Source organism: Spermophilus citellus, assembly GCF_964194105.1.
Source record: "Spermophilus citellus genome assembly, chromosome: 10".
In the NCBI taxonomy this organism is placed as follows: domain Eukaryota; kingdom Metazoa; phylum Chordata; class Mammalia; order Rodentia; family Sciuridae; genus Spermophilus; species Spermophilus citellus.
Genome location: NC_138197.1, coordinates 125,947,311 through 125,955,633, shown reverse-complemented (window position 1 = coordinate 125,955,633; position 8,323 = coordinate 125,947,311). Strand labels below are relative to the sequence as shown.

The window sequence follows — 8,323 nt, the reverse complement described above, 5'->3', positions numbered from 1 at the left end:
GTTAGAGCCAGGAGGGTGGTTATGGGGGGTTGGTATGAGGGAGTGGGGAGCCTCAGAAAGGCCCTCGGCGGAAAGCAACACTTTTTCCTTAAAATGGTGCTGTCACTTAAGATGTCCATCAGATGCTAAGTAAGGACCTTATATTCCCCCCTCTTTTGATCTTATTGGGTCCCCTAGGGAACAGGGGTGTAGGTCAATCTTCTATATCTGCTTCCTGCTGGGAAGGGGTGGCATTTGGATCCCTCATTAGGGGCGTGGGATGTCATTGGAGCCATGATGGAGGTGGAGAGGGGAATGCTGTCCCCGGTGCCCCTATTTTTGGTGAGGGGTTGGTATTCCTGGAACACAAGCTGGTTTATAGATTGATGAGAGATTTTTTGGATCTGGTCTTGAACCAACCTAATGACGCAGGGGGCAAGCATTAACAGAAGGCCTGTGAGGGGAGGGGTCAGGAGAGGAAGTGCCACAGGAGAAGGGGGTGACTGAGGGCCGTCCTTCAGCAGAGGAGAGCTGTTGTTTCCACTCAAGGTTGTTGGAGCTGTTCTATCTTTATTATACCAGATTATTGACATAAAAATAGCATTCCTCCTGTAGGTACAGACAAGTCCGCCTTCTTTGGCCATAAAAAGATCAAGGCCCCTTTGATTCTGCAGAACCACAGCAGCTAAAGGATCAAGCTGGGACTGTAGGGTTAGTGTGGTTTGAGCAAGTTGCTGTTGAGTCTCCTAGAGGTTGGAATAGTAACTCCCGGTAATGTCCCCCTGGGAGGTGAGTGCAGAATGAGGGAGGAGGACAAAAAAGAAGAAGGGAAGGGTGGTACTCGTGGTTCTGCAGAGTCCTCGTGGTCCTTGGAGACGGAAGGAAGACTGGGTGTTCCGGCCTTGGCTTGAGAGGGCCTGTGGGTGTCACTGTGTAAAAGGACGGAGAAAACCATTTTAAATGGGAGTTATAAACCCAATATGGGGTGCCCTCAAGGCAGGCCATGGAGGGAGTGGTAAGAATGGCCCAGTGAGGGTCCGGTCCATTTTGCAGAGAGTTGAGAGGAGGAAGGGAGCCTTTGAGGGGGAGGTTAAAAAGCACCAGGTTGCCAGGAGACAGAGTGGGAGGGGAAAGAGGCAGAACTAGGCTTGGCCAGAACAGCATCACTGCATGGCCAAAGAAGGTTCCTAATGTATGCAAGAAGGGGCCAGAAAAGATGAGGAGCAAGGGGCAGTGGAGAATCAGAGGCTGGTGAGCTGAGCAGGGAGACGGGCCGTCCATAGAGAAGCTCAAAAGGGGAGATGTTGAGTGGCTTATTTGGGTGGGCTCCCAGCCTAACAAGAGCCCAGGGAAGGAGTTTAGTCCACTCTGAATGTAATTCAAGGGATAGTTTAGTGAGAATGTTCTTCAAGGTCTGGTTGGTACGTCCCACCTTGCCAGAGGACTAGGGATGGTAGGGGACATAAAAATGCCCAGAGATGTTGAGTGCCTTAGCTACAGACCGTGAAACACGGGAAGTAAATTCAGGACCAAATCAGACTGGAGCGAGGAGGGGAGGCCGAATGGGGAAGAATGTGTTCAACAAGGACGCTGGCCACCACAGGGGCACATTTATTGGTGGTAGGAAAAGCCTTGACCCATCCCGAGAGGGTGTCGGCGAGTACCCAGAGAAATTTGTACCGCTTGACCGGGGGCCTGTGTGTGAAATCCAGCTGCCAATCAGAGCAAGGGAGATGTCCTCTGGCCTGGTGGAACGGGCAGGCAGGTGGGAGAGACTGGATGGGTTTTTTGGCAGATTTCACAGGAGGCAGAGAGGGTAGAGAGAAATTGTAGGTCCTCCGGAGAGAGTTTAAGGTGGGAAGTGAGAAGTTGTCTTAAAGATGTGGTGTTGGGTGAAGGCGTTGTGAAGGAAGGTGAGCATCTGTTGGGTGTCGGTGGGGAAGAGTCCCGGGGGGGCTGGCAAGGCAGAGGGCCGCAGGTGGAGGAGGCGTTGGAGGGCGGCGGCCCTCGCCTCAGAGTCTGCCTTGTTGTAGCCGAGAGTCACACAGGAGCACAGGAGTGTCTGTCTGATGGGATTTACAAGGTGAGATTCCAGGGGCAGTGGGAAGCTTTGAGGCCTGAAGGAGATGGGATAAAAAAGAGGGCATTAGGAATTGAGGTTCCCTTGGTGGAAAGGAATCCACGCTCCTTCCAAACGGCAGAGTGGAGGAAGTGTGGGGGCAGCGTGTTCAGAGCCCGGGTAGAGGTGGAGGGGGGCTCCCTTGGCCACAGTGAAGGCTCTGATGAGGGAGGCCCTGCAGCCTGCTGAGTGGACGTGTGACGGGGAGGGTGCCGCCTCCATGGCCGAGGTCGGAGACCATGGCATCCCCTGCCCCATGAAGTCCCTCCTGAAGGAAGGAGGAGCCGTCTGTGGACCACGTGCATGTGGCCTGGAGCAGGGCCCTCCTGTGGTGGGAGACAGAGTCTCAATGAGGAATGGGTGAGAGGAGGAGAGGTGGAAGGTCCTGAGGAGCGGGAGGAGAGGAGCAGGGTTCAAAGGTGGAGAGTCAGGCTGGATCTTCCACCAGGGACACCTGTAGAGACAACAGGTGACAGGGGGTGAAGAACGTACACCCTGGTGGGTGAGGAGTTCATAGGTGACGGGGAGCAGGGTGGTGAGTGGGCCCCAGAGGTGAGTTCCTTTGACTCCTTAATGAGCAGAGAAGCTTCGTAGGCAAGGGGCCCATCCCTAAACAATAGGGTCAAGACCCTTTGATAGCTAAGCCACAGGGGCAAAGGTTGGTCCCCGCATGTGTCCAAGGACCCCTAGAGCAAATCCCTGCTTTTCATCTGCGTAAAGGTGAAATGGTGTGTGAGATCAGGAAGACGGAGAGAGAAAGTTTTGAAGTCAGTCTTCTGTGTTGTAGCCAAGGGAAAAGTTAAACTGACACTTTTTTCTTTCCTTTTCTTTCCTTTTCCCTTAGGCCTCCTATCAAACCTGCTGAGTCTGTCCTTGGTATTTCATGTCAGCCTCAGTGTGGCCTCGGCCAGGGACACGGCTGCCCAGGGCTTTACAGTGCAGGAGAGTTCTGGGTCCCTTGTTTGTCTAGAAGTTGGGTCTCTGGAGGAATCCAGAGCTTTAGTGGCAAGTAGAAGCTGGGCGGGGAGCAAGAGGAGCCCAGGGAAGGCTTGGAGTGGAGAAAGGAGAAAGCCTGCTCATACGGGATTTCCTTCCATTTTCCTGAGCACTCACAAAAGTCATGGAGATTGGAAGGTTGAATGGTCGATGGGCCTTTAGATCAGGAGCCAAACGGAGTGGGGCTAAAGGGCGAGGAGGCAGCCGAGAGGTGAGTCAGATGGGATTTGGGCGTTCCCTGTGTGGAGTCCGAGTCTGGGACTGAGAGAAGGAAGTCACCCGCTACTTCCCTAGTCCCAGGCTTTGCCCGGAGAGTCTTGGCTGCCTGGCCAGGGCTTTTGTGAGCTCTGCTGAGCTGAGAACCAAGACCTGAGAGTGAACTCACCAAGGGGAAGGGATGGGGAGTTCCCCATGTGAATTGGAGAACTCACCAAGAGGAAGGGATGGGTGAGAACCTTAGTGCTGGGCCAAGATCTAAGTTCTAGAGAGGAGACTGTCACTGCCGTCTCTAGGGAGTAGACTTGGAAGGGGGAGGAGAGGGGAGTGTGGATGAAATGAGGAGTCCCTTACCCAAATGAGGCGCTAGGTGAACGGAAGAAGGTGATGGTCATTGTCCTGGGCCCTCAGGCCAGGATCCTGAAGCAGCTCAAATCCCAGGAAATGGGAGAACTCATCAAGGCTGCTCTGCAAAAAGTTTTGAGACGGATGTGGATGTGAGTGGGCTGTGGTGTGAGGCGATGGAAGGACTTGGAACGTCCCAGACAGTAGGTCCACCTGGGAAGGGGGCAATGGGGAGGCCCTGGCAGATGGAATAGGGGATGGCCCTAAGGTCAGGGTGAGATGCAGGGGGGGGGGCAGCAGCAGCCCGTGAGTGTGTGGCAGGAGGAGAGAAGGGACTAGGGGACAGTTGCTGCAATGGCTTCATTAGAAAGAAAGGGGAGGTGAGAGCTAAGAGGACTCGTGTGGGAGAGCGGGAGTTGCAGAGAAGGGCTTAGAACGTAGAGAGGAGAAGCCTGAACATACAATCTCTCTTTCCATTTTCCTGAACGCTCGCAATAGTTGAAAAGATCCCTTATAATATTGGTATCTAGAGTGTCATTAAGCGCTATTTAGAGTCGTTATCCAAAGGATATTGAGGCCAGATCTGATTGCACAAGTGGATAAGTTTTGGAGGGTTTAGGTCCGGGGTGAGAGAGAGAGAGACCCTAGGTTAGCCAGGAGGCAGCCTAGGGGACTAGGGGAGGGAATGGACGAGGAGCCACCCATGAGGAGATGCAGGAGGTGAGTTTAGAGGTGGGGCGTCCCCCAGTCTCTAGTAGCACCCAATCCAGAGGACGGATATGCTCAGGGAGTTAGGGGGTCACCACCACCACTGGGTAAGCATTGGGGGAAGGGCCTGTAGAGGCACTTAGGTGCCTGGCCAGGAAGACATAGGGGCAGAAGCCATAGAGATTAACCCAAGGCCGAGAGGTCTCACGAGGAACAACTCCCAATCAAAACCCAGGACCCAAATCAAAGACCTCCTATAGACCTGGTCGACAGTAGGGATCCCCCATAGCTGAAAGCTGTGGCTGGAGGTGCCCCCGACCACAGGTAACCCTGGAAGTGTAGGACGATCAACGGTCACTTCCCAGGACCCGTAGGTCTTTTAGGTCAACCAGAGACAGGGTCTTACCTGGAATGTCCGGTGGTGGGTGCAGAGAGGGCGGTCGGCAGAATGGAGGGCCTGGTCCCATGATGGAATCCAGATGGGGGCCCAGGGACGCTCGGTGGCCCTTGAAGAGGGGAGCGGGCACACGGGGAACCCGATCCAGGGTTTTTTTGGCCCCAAAATGAAGGGAAAGTGAGGAACTGGGAGACTGTGAGCGAGAAATGAAAGACGGAGACCAGGAAGAGACACGAGAGTTTACCTGTCAGAGCTGACAAATCAAGGACTTTTGTGGGGCAGGCTCAGGGATCAGAGCCGGGTGGGTCCTGATGCCGGTGGTTAAGTGGGGTTGGTATGAGGGGGTGGGGGGCCTTTCTCAGAAAGGCCCTCGGGCGGGAGAGCAAAAAGATGGCAGCTGTCACTTAAGGTGGATGTCCAGATGCTGAGCAAGGACCTTACAGCGTCAACCTGCCTTATGGCTCTAGGTCCAGGTTCCCAAGCGTGGCCCTTCATGTGACCCCAGGGCCTCATCCTGCTCCCGAGGCCTCTGATCTGGAGAACTGCACAGTCCTGCTCTCCACGGACCCCCGTCCTGCACGTTGATTCTATTTCTGTCCTTCAGAGACAGTTCTGGCCACTAAGGCCCCTGTTTTCCAGGTCTGTGAGTATTTTTTTAAACTATCTCTTTTCTGCCATTGCTGGGGTCCCGGGTGAACGTGGCCGAGGTCATAAACGTGCTCAGTCTCCGTCTTGATCCAGCCCTCATGGAAGGCGATCGGAAGGTGCGCTGCTGAATGGTAGATTGAATATTTTGTCGAGAGACCACAGTGAAGGTTTGGAAGTCACACTTGTGTTTCCCTTTAACGTGACAGGCTGAGAAGCACTGGAGCAGGCTGCGTTTACTGCCTTGGGCTGCAACAAGATCTGCCACCCACACCCTCTATATGACCTTGACTTTTTTTTTTTTTTTTGGTAACAGGAATTGGACCCAGGGGTGCTTAAACCACTGAGCCATGCCCCCAGCCCTTTCTTGTATTTTATTTAGTGACAGAGTCTCACTGAGTTTCTTTAGGACCTTAGTAAGTTGCTGAGGCTGGCTTTGAACTTGCAATCCTCCTGCCTCAGCTTCCCAAGCCACTGGGATGACAGGCATGTGCCACCACGCCCAGCAATGACTTTGACTCTTGTCATACTGAGTGACAGGATCCACATTTTCTCCTCTGGAGCCTTTATACATCACATCAGATATTACTGGGGTATAAATTCCAAGAAGAGATCCACCAGGAGGGTCAGAAAAATTCACTATTTAGGACACATTATTTAATTTATTGTACATTATTTACCATGTACTGTCTTAAGCATCGCCTATGATGTGTTAACCCTAAAAAATGACCTGGCGTTTATCTGAAATTCACATCTAACTGGGCATCCTGCATCCCGTCTGGCAACCCCGTCAAGGACCGGCAAGAATTACAAGAGCCTCCTCAGTGTCCAGGGCTCACTGTTCCTTTGTGAAGGCTGCTATTCAAGGAAGGATCCCCAGCAGGCCCTGGCGCCTCGTGCCTGGCAATGGAGGAGCACGGTAAATATTTACAGAGTGACGCCACCCTCCAGCCCTGGGTGCCAGCCCTACACGAGGTCAGAGGTCACAGGGGGTGGACTTGAAAGCATAAGAGGAGGGGGTGTGAGTGACAAACCCCAATGCCCCAGGGGCTCTGGGTGGGGAGGCTGGAAAGGAGAGGGGCTGGTGCCGGCAGGTGCCCATCAGGCCAGGAAGACCTGGGAAGGGTGTGTCCTCTGCTGGGGTGGGGGGACAAGAGGGGGACAAACACAGGCTCAGAGGAGCAGAAGAGAGCTGAATTCAGCGTAGGGCTGAGTTTCTTATTTGTCCTCCCTTCCCAACACGACCTTTGGGGAACACATTGCACACCTGGTTCTGGGCAGGGAGCTGCCCCCTTGTGGTGATGCTTACAAGATGCCTCAGGGGAAACACCAGGCCCACTCTGACCATGGCTTTGTTATTGCCATGGTGATGATGATGCTGGTGGTGAGGATGGTTGTTATGGTTTGGATCTTAAATGTCCCCCCCAAAGCTCAGGCATTGAAGGCTTAGTCTCCAGCTGTGTATTATTGAGAGGTGGTCGAACCTTTAACAGGTGGGGCCTAGCAGGAGGAATTAGGTCACTGGGAGTATGCCCTTGAAGGGGATTTGGGGACCCCAGGCCCTCTCTCTCTCTCTTCCCCCCTCCCCTCCCTCTCTCTCTCTCTGTTTTTTTTTTTTGTTTGTTTGTTTTATTATTTTTTAGTTTTGATAGACTTTTATTTATTTATATGTGGTGCTGAGGATCAAACTCAGTACCTCACACATGCAAAGCAAGTGCACTATGGCTCAGCCCCAGCCTCTCTCTTCTCTCTTTCCTTCTCAACTACCATAAGGTGAGCAGCTCTGCTCCACCACAAACCATGAGCCAAAATTAACCTTTCCTCCCTTTAAGTTGTTTAGCTCGGGTATTTTGTTACAGTGATGCAAACTGACTAACACAGTGATGGTGATGGCCATGAAGCCATCATCCACTGAGCTCCTACAATTTGTAGGACACAATGTATATGTTACTTCATTTACTTCGGATGGTAATATTTCAAGGTAGTTTTCCCACCCTCCATTTGACAGACCAGAAAATCAAGCCACAGAGAAGTCAAGTAAGAAGTCAAGTGAGAAGTCAGTGTGTGACCTTCACACAGCGGGAGAGACAAGAATCTAGCATTTGAATCTAGGTGTCTCTGGCCATAAACCCCATATACAATGGCTCCAAATCCAATAATATATTGCCTTGCATTTAAACCTTGCATTTAAAATAATATAAACACATAATAATGTGCCATTTGTGATAGGCAGCCTTTTCTAGTGGCTTCCATTGATACCTGCCTCGTGGTATCTAGGTCCTAGCGAAGTCCCCTCCTCTTCTGTCTGGCTAGATGACTTGCTTCTTATAAATAGAATGCAGCAAAATGATGTGATGTGACTCTGAGGTCCAGTTGTAGAAGACGTACAATTTATGAGGCACAACTTCGAAATCATTAGGATGGCTATGATTAAAAAAAGAAAAAAAGCTGGGGATGTGGCTCAAGCGGTAGCGCGGCGTGCGGCCCGGGTTCGATCCTCAGCACCACATACAAACAAATTGTTGTGTCCGCTGAAAACTGAAAACTAAATATTAAAATTCTCTCTCTCTGTCTCTCTCTCTCTTAAAAAGAAAGAAAGAAAGAAAAGAACAAAGACTGGAAAATAACAGGAAGAGGCAAGGGCGTGAGGATCCCTGGTCCATGCAACGTGGTTCCACCATGTTGGAAAACATCATGGCAGTTGCTTAAATAGTTTAGAGCCAGGCGCGGTGGCACATGCCTATAATCCTAGCAGCTCTGGAGGCTGAGGCAAGAGAATCATGAGTTCAAAGCCAGCCTCAGCAATGGTGAGGCGCTACACAACTCCGTGAGAGCCTGTCTCTAAATAAAATACAAAATAGGGCTGGGGAGTGGCTCAGTGGTCAAGTGCCCCTGAGTTCAATCCCCAGAACCCCCCC

At 52.0% G+C, this 8,323-nt stretch overlaps 1 long non-coding RNA gene across 1 annotated transcript; it reads left to right on the top strand.

The window, feature by feature from the left end:
* Window positions 1–5,464: 5,464 nt before the first annotated feature.
* Window positions 5,465–8,323, top strand: LOC308657992. The gene is made up of 2 exons (XR_014024118.1): window positions 5,465–6,324; window positions 7,997–8,323. It is a non-coding gene; the product is annotated as an uncharacterized lncRNA (long non-coding RNA).